Below are 13,896 nucleotides of genomic sequence, written 5' to 3'. Positions count from 1 at the left end.
AATGATGTTCAAATTGTATATGAGCTTTGTACAGGTTCGCTCTCTATCGCAGTGTCTCGATTGTATTTGGGAGACCACTAATGTGTTCAACTTCCGATCTGCTAAGCTTTCTCTTACGAAATTCGACTAATTTGCTTTCATTTCCATTTTTATATTCACATAGGTCCCTTAGGTATTTTCATCGAAGAATCTGATAGCGTGAAGGCAATCCAGGTCAAAAGGTCAATTAAGAAAACCCCTTCGCGTAACCAATCAGTACGTCTCCTGATAGATGTAAGTACGCAATCAAGTGTTAGGTTTTATTTTGTCAGTAAATATTACCAACCAACAGTGACAGCATCACTATAATTATTTACTACTATTTCTTATACAGAATAAGCAAGTTCCTAACGCCAGAACAGGAAGTGAAAAATGGCTAAGCAGTGATGGCTACAGGACAAATGTATTTAGAGGTATACATCACTAGGGGTATGATAGATACCGCCTACAGGAAAATTAAAGAGACCTTTGGAGAAAAGGTGAATCTGAATGAATATCAAGAGCTCAAATCGAAATAATTCTAAGCAAAGAAGGCAAGGTCGAGAGATGGCGAGACTATGTAGAGGGTCTACACAAGGGCGATGTACTTGAGGGCATTATTACGGAAATGGAAGAGGACGTAAATGAATATGAAATGGGAGATAAGATACTGCATGTAGAACTTGATAGAGCACTGAAAAACCTACGTCGAATCAAGGCCCCGGGAGTAGACAACATTCCATTAGAACTACTGACAGCCTTGGGTGAGCCAGCCCTGACAAAACTCTACCATCTGGTGAGCAAGATGTGTGAGACACGTGAAGAACCCTCAGACTTCAAAAGGAATGTAATAATTCCAATCCCAAGGAAAGCAGGTGTTGACACGTGTCAAAATAACGGAACTATCAGTTTAATACGTCACGGCTACAAAATACTGACACGAACTCTTTACAGACGAATGGAAAAACTGGTTAAGCCGACCTCGGGGACGATCAGCTGGATTCCGTAGAAATATTGGAACACGTGAGGCAATACTGGCCTACGTTTCTAGCATTTGTAGACATAGAGATGGCTTTTGGTAATGTTGACTGGAAGTCTCTTTCAAATTCTGATGGTGGCAGTTGTCAAATACAGGGAGCGAAAGGCTATTTACAATTTGTATAGAAACCAGTTGGCAGTTATGAAAGGTGGCTACACTGAGCCACAGCGCCAGAGATCGCTAGAGAGCATTGTTCCGCCGCCTCCACTGGCAGTGATTATTGAGATGTCGGGTGGGCAGTGCTTGTCCAGGACTCGTAGTAGTCAGTTCGTGTTGAGATGTGCTAGTAGGGAGTGCTTGCTGAGATGTGATACTGAAAAGTTCTTGTTGAGATGTGGTAATAGCGAGTCGGTGTGGAGATATATTGTAATGATTAGAGTGATTTTGGTCAATATATGAAGGTAACGAAACTTGATTTATTTTTCATTATTTCCATGTTTTAAATAATGCGTCATTACAGGTTCAGTCAACAAAGCATCTGGCTTGTGTTCTTGTATTAGAGTGTAATTCTGGTTTTCTTGAGTAATTATGGTATTTTTATTTTCTTTAATTAATTCAGTATAAATGATATTTAAAATTTCTTGTGTTATTGAAGAAGAACCGTGCCAGATGCGTACGTTGAGTCATACTTCCACACACAGAACAGTTACACTTGTGCTTTGGTTTCGTAGGTTTTATAGTTGCTGGGGACTTAATTAATTAATTAATTGTGTAAAAAAAGGAAATAAACTAAAAAGGGTAACTATTAATTGAGTTTATTTATCAGGTAACATATTTCCACTTAGGTACGTACTTTGGACGTAATTTGCAGCTTGCGATTACGTGACTCATACTTTGTGCTAAATTTCATGTTCTATGAATTTACTTGTGAAGCGACGTGCTTGTGTACATTTGCTGATTTTGACAATTATTGATTAATGAACAGTGTTGTTACTTATGTATATTATGCATCGCTTGGCTGCACTGCCTTTTCACTGATGTCATATTTTTTATTATGTGCCTGCTGTACTTATTTATTTAAATTGTAATTGTCAACTGATTAATTGTGCTGACTGTGGTTATGTATGTAAGTTATATTTTGTGATTTATCTGCTTGCGCCTACATGTTTACTTATTAAGATTACATATGGACATATAATTGCTTATGCTGATATGATGCTAATGACTTGTTTATTACGTAAGATATATGTTTGCTGCTGTGCGTATGGATTGCATATTAACACATTTCCTTTTGTTGTCATAAGTACTCTTTAATTTGGTATATAGAAATGCTGATATACTGTGTACGAACATAGAGTTTAGGTTACACTGTGGTATTAATTATAGATTGTTCGCTTGGCAGAGCCTCGTTGTAGGGATTGTGCTGCATCCACTTGTTGACATTCTGTTCTCTACTGGTATATTTACTGGCTATTGCTTGTTTTGTTTATGCTCAGTGCCTGATATTTTTAAGATAAGAAAATGAACTGCAGTAATTCGACGAACGACATTAGTACAAGAAACTTCATAGAAGTCACATGAGCTGGAGGTTTTATGGAAGCTGTATAAATTTATGCTAATAGGAAGGAAGCTAACGACATGACATACCAACACTAGGTTAGACCATTGACAGTTATTACACTGCATTTTTCGTGAGTAATTGAAATAGGAAGTGACACTTGACACAAAAAATACTCCACATGTTTGCTTCTGCTATGATTCTTGAAGTGGTGTACACACTGTGAAATATTATGATCATTCACACTCCGTAATCGTACTTAATTACTGAGAGTTATTCGAACTAAAGTCTGTTAGAGGTCATGTATGCATTTCTTTTATTTAATGATGGACAAGGAACCAAAATGTATCTTATAATTTATAATGAGTAGAAAATTTGTGTCAGATGGATTACACAGAGGTTGTGTGTGGACACTGTGTCTTCGGATTGTATGGGATGCTGAATTGAAGTTTGCACTAAGATTTTGTCTGTACTTGTTCGAGGAGACTGACTGGAGGAAAGAGTTGTTATGGAAGTGAAATGATATTGGTGCTAAGGTTTATATGTAGACGTAAGAGGTATTATTGAAGTATTAAGATTAAGTGATGATGATGATTATTGGAGTTTTGGTGGATAAGAGGTGAAGTGAGGAGCATATTTTTTTTTTTTTTGCGTTGGTCTATATGGAACAAGGAGGATAAAGATGGCAGACTAGAACACTAAAGTAGCAGAAAGATTGTCTACACACACACTTTGTTAAATCACTAAGCAGTATATACTTTTTTTTGGAGAGAGGAAGTAATTGCATATCTTGGCTCACTGACAGTTGTTCAGCAACCGTACATTTTGATCTGGCTTGGCAAACATTGGTCTTGACATGATGACTATGACGCTGACTAACTATTATTGACTGTTATACATTGCTGCCACTACTACTTGATACACATGGTGAACATAAAATTTTGACAGAGTTACATTTACACAGTTAACACTATTTAATTACACAGTAGCACTTAATGTGGATGAAAGATGAGTGAGTGTGTTTTGTGTGTTTTCCTTTCCTAATCCTACCCACCTATCTCCTGAATATTATTTTATTTGTTGGTAGTGGCTTGCACTGACACCCATAAATATTATAGGTTTACTGGTATTTGTGTATTGTAATAGTTAATATGACAATTATCTGACATCATTTGTGTGTTTGTTATGATTTGTATGTTTAGTGTAAAAGCATTATATGTGTATTCAAACTATTGTTCATGCCTGAAATGTCTGATTAGTGTTGGGGCTGCACTTTTCAACATGATGTGTGACATTTAGTCATGTTTAATTTCTGCTGATGAACTGTGTGATCAGTGATAGTAAAAATTATGGACTGTTACTTGTACCTTTTCTACATGATTGGTGCCACTAGGACATGTTTAATTTCTGCTTATAAACTCTGATGAACAGTGTGATCAGTGATAGTGAATTTTATGGAACTGCTTCTGCTGAGAAATGTGACTTGTTGCTGTGTGTACCTGCTCAACATTGCTGGGTACCACTGATGGACTGCTTCTACTGAAATGATGTTGCTTCTTGCTGTCTGCACCTGGTCAACATTACTGGGTTCCACTGATGGACTGCTTCTACTGAAATGGTGTTACTTGTTGATGTCTGCACCTGCTCAACATTGCTGGGTGCCACTGATGGACTGCTTCTACTGAAATGGTGTTACTTGTTGATGTCTGCACCTGCTCAACATTGCTGGGTGCCACTGATGGACTGTTTCTACTGAAAAGATGTCACCTGTCGCTGTCTGCACCTGCTCAACATTGCTGGGTGCCACTGATGGACTGCTTCTACTGAAATGGTGTCACTTGTGGGTGTCTGCACCTGTTCAACATTGCTGGTGCCACTAATGGAACTGCTTATACTGAAATGGTGTTACTTGTTGGTGTCTGCACCTATTCAACATTACTGGGTGCCACTGATGGACTGCTTCTACTGAAATGATGTCACTTGTTGGTGTCTGCACCTGTTTAACATTGCTGGGTGCCACTGATGGATTGCTTCTACTGAAAAGATGTCACCTGTTGATATCTGTACCTGCTCAACATTGCTGGTGCCACTAATGGAACTGCTTATACTGAAATGGTGTTACTTGTTGGTGTCTGCACCTATTCAACATTACTGGGTGCCACTGATGGACTGTTTCTACTGAAAAAATGTCACTTGTTGGTTTTTGCACCTGTTGACCATTGCTGGGTGCTACTGCTGGAACTGTCAACTGCTCATTCTTGAGCTATGGAAAGCGTTTATGTGAATACTTGTATAAACTGATTTTTTGTGTATTACTGTTTGTGAAAAGTTATGAGACTCTTACCTGCACATATTCGTCATTGCTGACGCTATTGATTGAACTGTTTAACCACATAATACTTGTGTAAACTATTATGTAAAGTCACATGTATGAAAGAATTTGTATTGCTTACTATATTTTATATATTAGGTTATTGAAAGGTTAGTGCAAAGCCAAAATTTTATCTAGTTATATGATATTTACGCATTAATATTATCTTTTATTTTTTGTCTGTATTTTTCTTGACGAATTTGGTGGTATTTTCACCACCAATGCTGGCAAAAATACCATCAAATTCTAGCCGTGTAGGAAGGGCATATGAAAGGTGGCTACACTGAGCCACAGCGCCAGAGATCGCTAGAGAGCATTGTTCCGCCGCCTCCACTGGCAGTGATTATTGAGATGTTGGGTGGGCAGTGCTTGTCCAGGACTCGTAGTAGTCAGTTCGTGTTGAGATGTGCTAGTAGGGAGTGCTTGCTGAGATGTGATACTGAAAAGTTCTTGTTGAGATGTGGTAATAGCGAGTCGGTGTGGAGATATATTGTAATGATTAGAGTGATTTAGGTCAATATATGAAGGTAACGAAACTTGATTTATTTTTCATTATTTCCATGTTTTAAATAATGCATTACAGGTTCAGTCAACAAAGCATCTGGCTTGTGTTCTTGTATTAGAGTGTAATTCTGGTTTTCTTGAGTAATTATGGTATTTTTATTTTCTTTAATTAATTCAGTATAAATGATATTTAAAATTTCTTGTGTTATTGAAGAAGAACCGTGCCAGATGCGTACGTTGAGTCATACTTCCACACACAGAACAGTTACACTTGTGCTTTGGTTTCGTAGGTTTTATAGTTGCTGGGGACTTAATTAATTAATTAATTGTGTTAATGAAAATTTCCATTTCATTCTTTGTTGTTGTTCTATGCAGTCAGATAGCGTAATAATACGAGTCAGGGCCAACCGTTACGAGACTTCGTAAACGGACAGACAGCTACTAAAACAAAAAATTAAAATTATTTGCATTCTATTTTAATTAAGCCCCCATGCAGTTATAAGAGTTAAGGGGCATGAAAGGCAAGGAGTGGTTGGGAAAGAAGTGAGACAGGGTTGCAGCCTATCCCCAATGTTATTCAATCTGTACATTGAGCAAGTAGTAAAGAAAACAAAAGATAGATTTGGAGTAGGAATTAAAAACCACGGAGAAGAAATAAAAACTTTGACGCTTGCTGTTGACACTGTAATTCTGTGTGAGTCAGCAGAGGACTTGCAAGAGCAGTTGAACTGAATGGACAGTGTCTTCAAAGGATGATATAGGATGAACATCAAGTAAAGCAAAACGAGGATAATGGAATTAAATGACGTGATGCTGAGGGAATTAGATTAAGAAATGAGAAGCTTAAAGTAGTGGATGAGTTTTGCTGTTTGGGGAGCAAAATAACTTATGATGGTAGGAGAGGATATAAAATGTAGACTGGCAATGGCAAGGAAAGCATTTCTGAAGAAGAGAAATTTGTTAACATCGAGTATAAATTTAAGTGTCAGGAAGACTTTTCTGAAATTATTTGTATGGAGTGTAGCCATGTATGAAAGCGAAACATGGACGATAAATAGTTTACACAAGCAGAGAATAGAAGCTTTCGAAATGCGGTCCTACAGAAGAATTCTGAGGATTAGATGGTACATTATGTAACTAATGAGGAAGTACTGAATACGATTGGGGAGAAGAGGAATTTGTGGCATAACTAGACCAGCAGAAGGGATCGGTGGTAGGACATGTTCGGAGGCATCAAGGGATCATGAACTTAGTATTGGAGGGCACCGTGGAGGGTTAAAATCTTAGAGGTAGACCAAGAGATGAATACACTAAGCAGATTCGGAGGATGTCAGATGCGGTAGATACTTGGAGATGAAGGACCTTGCACGGGATAGAGTAGCATGGAGAGCTGCAACAGACCAATCTTTGTAATCAATCTTTGTAATGATGACCACAACAACTCGTTGCAGTTACGAAGAAGTTGTTTTAAGCGGACCAAGGTAGACCATTGGCTTGGTGCGGATGTTTGGTGACCTAAGTTGCTGAATCCGAGAGAGCGTAAAAATTTGTTCCACACAGTGCTGGCGTGTGTGACAACAGGTATAATTATTGGTCCACTGTCTTAATCTCTACATTAGCAAACTGTTTCGTTGTGTTCTGGACCCAAGATTAATTACTGTAGAGACTAGGCGCCTTTTAGCGTGCCCGTTTGATGTGTTAACTAATAAATTGAGCCAATAGGTCGCCAGTACTGATTTGTAACTACCAACTGTCTCTCGGACCGAGGACTGTAAATTTTAAATCATGTCAGATTCCTTGAACAATTGTCTTGGAAAACCTAATGAGTATAAGCAGCTCTTATTTCAGATTTTGCTTGTATAGAGCGTCTCCATATTGTTCATGAAGACATTTTGGTTTTGTTGTCTATGTATCTAGTAAATCTTTTGCCATTGGTTAGTGTGCTAAGAATTTATTTGACTACAAGCCTCATATACATTTAATTTCACTTATTGAGTCTTTCATTTTTTTGACCTATTATTTGATTCTGTTTGAATTTAACTGAATGCATCGCTCGGTGTTAAGTTCGAAGCAACCGCTGCTTGATGACCTTAGCGTAATTAGTACAGTGAAATTTTGTTAACGTTTGATAGGCTGTGGCTCATGTAACATGCAAAATTCTATAATGACGGACCTCTGTAATTTTTCAAGTTATCGAGTTTGTTTGATGAATTCGTATTGTGTACTAGACTGTTTCATTTGGGCACCAGCACCTTACCCCTCCAACCTAGCTCCCTGCCGCCCGAAGTATTGTACGCAAGAGATAAACCGAATGAGGTAGCACTGTCTTAAAGAGACTGGCCTTGTATTCGGGAAGGGTGGATGCTCCACTCTTCATCCACCCATCTAATTTAGATTTTCGTGGTATCGCTAAATATCTCAGGTAAATGCTAGGTTTATTCGTGCTATAAGGCCACGGTAAACTATTTGTCGCACTCTTGCCATTCTAGACATATAAGCCTGCGTATGTCTCTACATGCGAATTACCTTAATTTGTCGTTCTTAAATAGTAATAACAAGACTTGTTCAATATGACTGTAAAAAGTGATCTAGTAATAAAAAACTATTACCACTACTACTACTACTACTACTACTACTACCACCATTACTACAACAATACACAAATGCTAAAGTAGGCTAAGATACCTGTTCACCACATGCATAGCAGAGTGATCACGAGTGTTGTGGACACAGTGTAACATACTCATATTCGTTTCTCGGTTTATCAACATTCAGAGGTACAGTTTCCAGTCCTTCCTTGCATTCTAGAGATAATGGTCGACCTATCGTAGTCGCTAAGTAGCATAACTGCTGTTACCAAGAGCGTACCCAGTACCTGAGCTAATCGTCAATTCCTACTAATTTTGAGGATGGGGAAAATGTGGAGAAAACAAAGCACCATTTATTACGACGTGAAAACAAAAATTATGAAGAACAGTTTATTAGAGTCACATCTTTGTAGTAGGTACCTACTATACTAAATAACTCCCTGATAAGGAACCTATTTACCATGTGGGATCGACGTATTACTGTGTCCAACTCTGCCATAGCAACGCTGGTTACTTATTCAGTGGTAACAATCCATAGCGTCCCCAGTGAAATAATAAGAAAAGATTTGAAAAACAGTATTTATAAAGAAGAGGATTTAAAAATTGAATAATAAGTAGACACCAGCCGCTTAGGCGAACATACATTTTTCTCATGTATCCGTATTATAATAATTTCTCTGTGTAAGTTTCGAGGGCAAAGAAATATAAGAAAATGACCTAAAGAGACAAGATACCCTCTTTTGTTAATTTTTTAGTCGTCTTTACTTCTTCTCTTGTCTTGGTTGCGTATAGACGGACATCTTGCGAGTGCTGGCAAATGTAAGCATATTTGTACTAAATAAGCAGATAATATATTGATTTAATATTATTGTTCACTTTTAATTTTTAAGAGGTGATCCCGATTTCATGTCCGCCTTCCTTTGAATTAACCTGCATTCGAGTAATTTACAGTGCAACAATCGCAGCCAACGACGCCATTACGTGACTATGTTAACTTATAAAAATTAGCGGAAGCGAAAAACTCGCCAGCTATTAACATAATATATCTTTTCCTCCACTATCGCCCGACGTTGCAGAAAATACGTAGCTTTAAGATTCCTATTTTCAGTATCACAGCCGAGAGCCAGAGGCAGGACTGCGACTGCAATGCAATGGCTAACGGAGGTAAGAAGGAATACTCTCGCGCGTGAGTGGGCCGCAATTCTAATTAATAATTAAGGAATTTTTGCTTTAAAGTAAACTGACTAGCCGAGGAAATCAATATGAAAAGTTTATTCCATTGTTCAACTTAAACGCGCATGTTTTAAGATTCAGCGACTCTAACGTTCATTGGTTGGTTCAAATGGCTCTGAGCACTATGCGACTTAACTTCTGAGGTCATCAGTCGCCTAGAACTTAGAACTAGTTAAACCTAACTAACCTAAGGACATCACACACATCCATGCCCGAGGCAGGATTCGAACCTGCGACCGTAGCTCTCTCGCGGTTCCAGACTGCAGAGCCTAGAACAGCACGGCCACTTCGGCCGGCCCCCGTTTTCATAGCCTCCGCTTTTAAGTTTGGACAACACTGAGGAGACAGCCAAATTGAGGGAAGTTACACGCACACTATATACTGTACGTTGTGGAAGGAGTACGTAGAGACTCACCAGACACGTCGGGCGGCGCGGCAGCCAGTGCAGTGGTGGTCGGCAGCGAGACTCGCCTCTTGTCCTGGACTGGGCTGCCGCCTCCCACCCACTCTGTCCGCAGTTTTCCTCGAGACCCCCTCCCTCACCCCACTCCTCCCCCCTCCCCCCTCCGTACCGACAACGATAACTCTTGCATAGGTCTGACGTTCGAAGTATTTCTGCCATCTGATCTCAGCCGAAGCACTAAGAAATCTTGCTCTTACGGAAACTCAGTAAGTGAATTCAAGTCGCGTATCGTGTCACCCAGTGGCCACACTGGCACCGTAATGGAAGATGATGCACTCGGTCTTTCTAATACGTTTCACCGCAAAATACGGTCCCTCCTTCCAGTCACTGCAGAGACTGAGATAAGCGATCGCGGAACAGAGTGGCTGGACCCGCTTACTAGCACAAAGCCATGTGCGCCACATCATATGGTGTGCATTCCCGGCCTCAGTCCACTGAATTCTCACAGCGACGAACTTGCCCACCACGAGGGGTTCATTTCAGTGGCCTTTCTCTCTCCTTCTTCGAGATACGCACGTCGAACTGAAAATAGTTCTCTCTCAGGAAGCCCCTCGCACTTGTGGTCAACACTACGTCCAGCCATGACAATGCGCCCGGTCCAGCGATGCGCCATATGATTGATGACTAGATTTTTAGACAAACTACCTATTGGCTTCTGTCTCGGGTTGTTCTGATGATTTGACTGGCGTTTCACCAGCACGAGTGGCTTACATTGTCAAAGCTTCACCCTCCATTGCCGGTGGTGAGCTTGTGCACAAACTATCAAACCACCACCCGAGCCAGTAAAGAGGTATGATTAATACGTTCGTAACCCCAGAAGGACGAATATGTGAGCCGCACCACCTTAGACGCGAAATGCAACGTATGGAGAGTGTTCTCAGGGGCAACTGATACTCCACAATTTATATTAGAAGTGTAACAGAGCCAAACACTCAGCGTATTGTTCGCAGAGTAACGGACAGAATCGGCCGTATATTGCACAGACGCGGCGTAAAGATAACTTTCAAGATGACAAGGAAAATGAAAGAGTGTCTTAGATGGGCAAAGGGGAAAAGGGACTCACTTGCAATGTCGGGAATATACCGCATGCCATGCACATACGGAAAAGTTAATGTCGGAGTGACTGGACGATCAATCAACAAGAAAGAAAAAAGCCTTAAGGTAAACGGATACTGGCTTCCCGTACTGCAGCAAACGACCGTCGCAAGTCGCAAGAGGAGAACCGCACCGGAAATGACCGCGGAGAAGCCCTCGGGCGTTGGCGCGCCAGTTACATATAGTCTGCGGCTGCGAGCTCGACTCCAGTTCACCACCGGCAATGGATGGTGAAGCTTTGACAATGCCAGCCACTCGTGTTGGCGAAACGTCAGTAAAATCATAAGATTGAGAAGATCCTGACTGCTACGTTTCACACGCTGTTCCAAATAGTCCTTGGCCTTTCTTATAGCCTTCCAATAGGAGGAGTGTATAAAGAAGTCGATAATCGTATGATTAAGGGAGGGCGGAACCACATGAGGAGGCTCTTTGACACTGACTTTCTGTCATTTTTTTGGGTGGGAAGAATTAATTAGAATTTAATCAAATGTTGACGTCGTTTTATTCAAATTTCGAACAGTTATCCATTTGTTCGGCATAATTGAAGCTTTGTGTGTTTTGTACAATTCATTCCCCGTTCTTGACCATCGGAAGGGATGAATTTCCCTCGTTGAATAAGCCCGCTGCTAAAACGATGCCAATTCGACTTTTAGTCCGGAGTGCAAATGTTTAGGAACTAATCACCAAATAGTGGAATTAAACCTTTTGTTCGCATTTTGTGTGTGGTCACTAAACATCTCTCCAGGCTTTCGGAGGCTTTCCCGGCGTATGTGTTGTTTCCAGGGCTCTCGGGTGCCGAGTCGTATGCCATCGTTGAAGTCTCACGATATTTCGGTGAATAACCTTTCCACCATCTGATGATGGCGGAAAGGTTATTCATCGAAATTTCGTGGGACTTCAACGATCGCATCCGGGGGGAGACCTGAAAGCCTAGAAACATCTCTCCAGTAATTTATTCCTTCATAAATCTTCATATATTGGAAGAATTCCCTTTTGTTTTATGGTCATAAAATGTAAATGAGTGCGAATTTCGCTTCGAAATTTTGACAGCATATTCATGAATATTGAAGCTAACTGTTTATGGATTTGAAAAATAGGATTTTTTGATCTTCCTAATATGGTTTCCCCCCTTAAACGACGATTTGTGTAGGTGGAAAAGTGATTTTACTTGGCCCTTCACTGTTCTGTGGATGCGTACTGAATTTTACGCTTACATGAAATGATGCCGCACAACACGGTAATGGTTGGGTTACTGTGGATATAGTACGATGACCTAAAGCAGACTCTTTCAAAAGTCGAGAAATTATACCTCATCGGATATTCCAGATTTGTGTACAACAGAGACATCCCTACATCTTACTACGTGTTTACAGTGCCAACAGTTGTTAGGACCAGGAACCGTCACAAAAGAAATGAGTCGGAGTCTGTATCAGTATGGGTGAAAGGTGCTCTAAACTGTAGCATGATTAAAGTTGTTACATTATTACAGAAATTGAAATAAAGTGCCTTTCCTCTTACATGTCCTTTGTCCTTATCTATATTAAATAAACGAATTACACATTGATCTTGCCAAAAGTCGAGAAGCGCTTGTTCTTGGTGTTGTAGCTCTCTAGCACACCCTGGCATGCCTTCTGTGTTGGTCACCTCTGTGCTCCCCTGTCCTCCTCTACGTGGTGTTCTCTGTGTGACATCGAGAGGGACTCAGTCCCTGGCGTGGCGGCGTTATGCAGCCAGTCGGTGCGAGATAAGGTGCCTGTGTGTGCGCCAGACTGGGCACAGTCCGTGCAGCCCTGTAATCACGGCTGTTGTCATCTTGCAAGACGGGAATTCCGACTTTATATTTACCATGAAGATACAGAAGAAAAAGTGACATTTGGACAACGATTGTTTTCAAGATAACGTCGCGATTCTTGTTGATACAGAGGGAGAATCCACATTAGGAGGTTCAATTGCATAAATCGTTAGCTTAACTATCCAAGAATACTCTGTCAAAATTTCAAAGCGAAATTCGCCTTCGTTTAGAGTTTATGAGGACAGAACTGAGTGCACATGGGGTACAGGCTCAGGTAGTCCTGACCGCCTCAGCCCCACAGGCGCTTTGTGTACTGACGTGGCCTGGAAACGGATCTCCACCTTCGTATCTTTCTTTTCAAATAATGGTACAGAAGGTACCAGAAGCATCAGCACAAGGCATTATTTCTCTTATATTTCGGTAGATAGTCGCTGTACCTCACTTGGAGGCAGTTCTATCTCAGCCTTCAATGAGTGTCTTTGTAATTGAGACAAAAATGTCTTCGCAACCGAAAGGCGACCTTGTCTAAAGAACGCAGTAGTAAGCCGCTTGACAGAAAGTTCCACGAGAACCATCAAGACGATAAACAGAGTGCTAACAACGAAGCTCGAAGAGCTAGTGCGAAAAAAACTCGACAGTTCTACTGGTGAAAGTGTGACTGTGAATCTACTGCATTTTCATCGGGTCATCGGATTGTACGCTCACTCCATTCGAACCAAAGAAAGGTCGGAATGGTCGGAAAGCGTTGCTGCAAGCGCAAAACGAGGCCTATGAGAAACAAGTCCTGGAATCACAGATTAATTGGTAAGCATTTTACATTAGTGTTAACCTCCTTGAATTTATAGTTTCCGAGAATTAATTTCTCCATCCCGTTTATCTCGAAATGACTTTTTTCGCATTTCCGTTCAGTCTAACTCTAATAAAAGTATAGAACCGATCATTATGAAAATTTATAGTAAGATTTTTTATAAAATTACAAATTGTATGAAACAACTTGTGAAATTATATTATATTTTAATGTTATTTTACTTTGCATAATTAGAGACGAAAATAGTGAAAATCGAAGTAAATTGTTCCAATGCCTGCAGACATTTTAATTTTCATTATTTTCACCTGCGTTGACGTTCATACTCTTAGAACATAAGTTATTAATGTACAATCAAAACCTTTTTGATTTCATATGAAAATCGGAATGCCTAAGCTGTAAGCAATTCACTGCTCACAACCTTCAGCGGACATCACAGCGTAACTTCGTTATTTTTGGCTGAAATCATTCTAAAAATTCACAGAAATGA

General features: G+C 40.2%; 1 protein-coding gene across 1 annotated transcript in view; it reads right to left on the bottom strand.

Annotated features, from left to right (window-relative positions):
• LOC126213461 (inversin-B-like) overlaps positions 1-9,758 on the bottom strand; it is a 107,062-nt gene extending 97,304 nt beyond the window's left edge. Inside the window, exon 1 of the mRNA XM_049941230.1 lies at positions 9,667-9,758. The gene's annotated coding sequence lies outside the window, so the exon portion shown is untranslated. The remainder of the gene's footprint in view (positions 1-9,666) is intronic.
• Positions 9,759-13,896: the final 4,138 nt, after the last annotated feature.

This window comes from Schistocerca nitens, chromosome 11 (assembly GCF_023898315.1).
Source record: "Schistocerca nitens isolate TAMUIC-IGC-003100 chromosome 11, iqSchNite1.1, whole genome shotgun sequence".
Lineage (NCBI taxonomy): Eukaryota > Metazoa > Arthropoda > Insecta > Orthoptera > Acrididae > Schistocerca > Schistocerca nitens.
The sequence above is the reverse complement of the archived record's forward strand: the minus strand, read 5'-3'. Positions and strand labels throughout refer to the sequence as shown.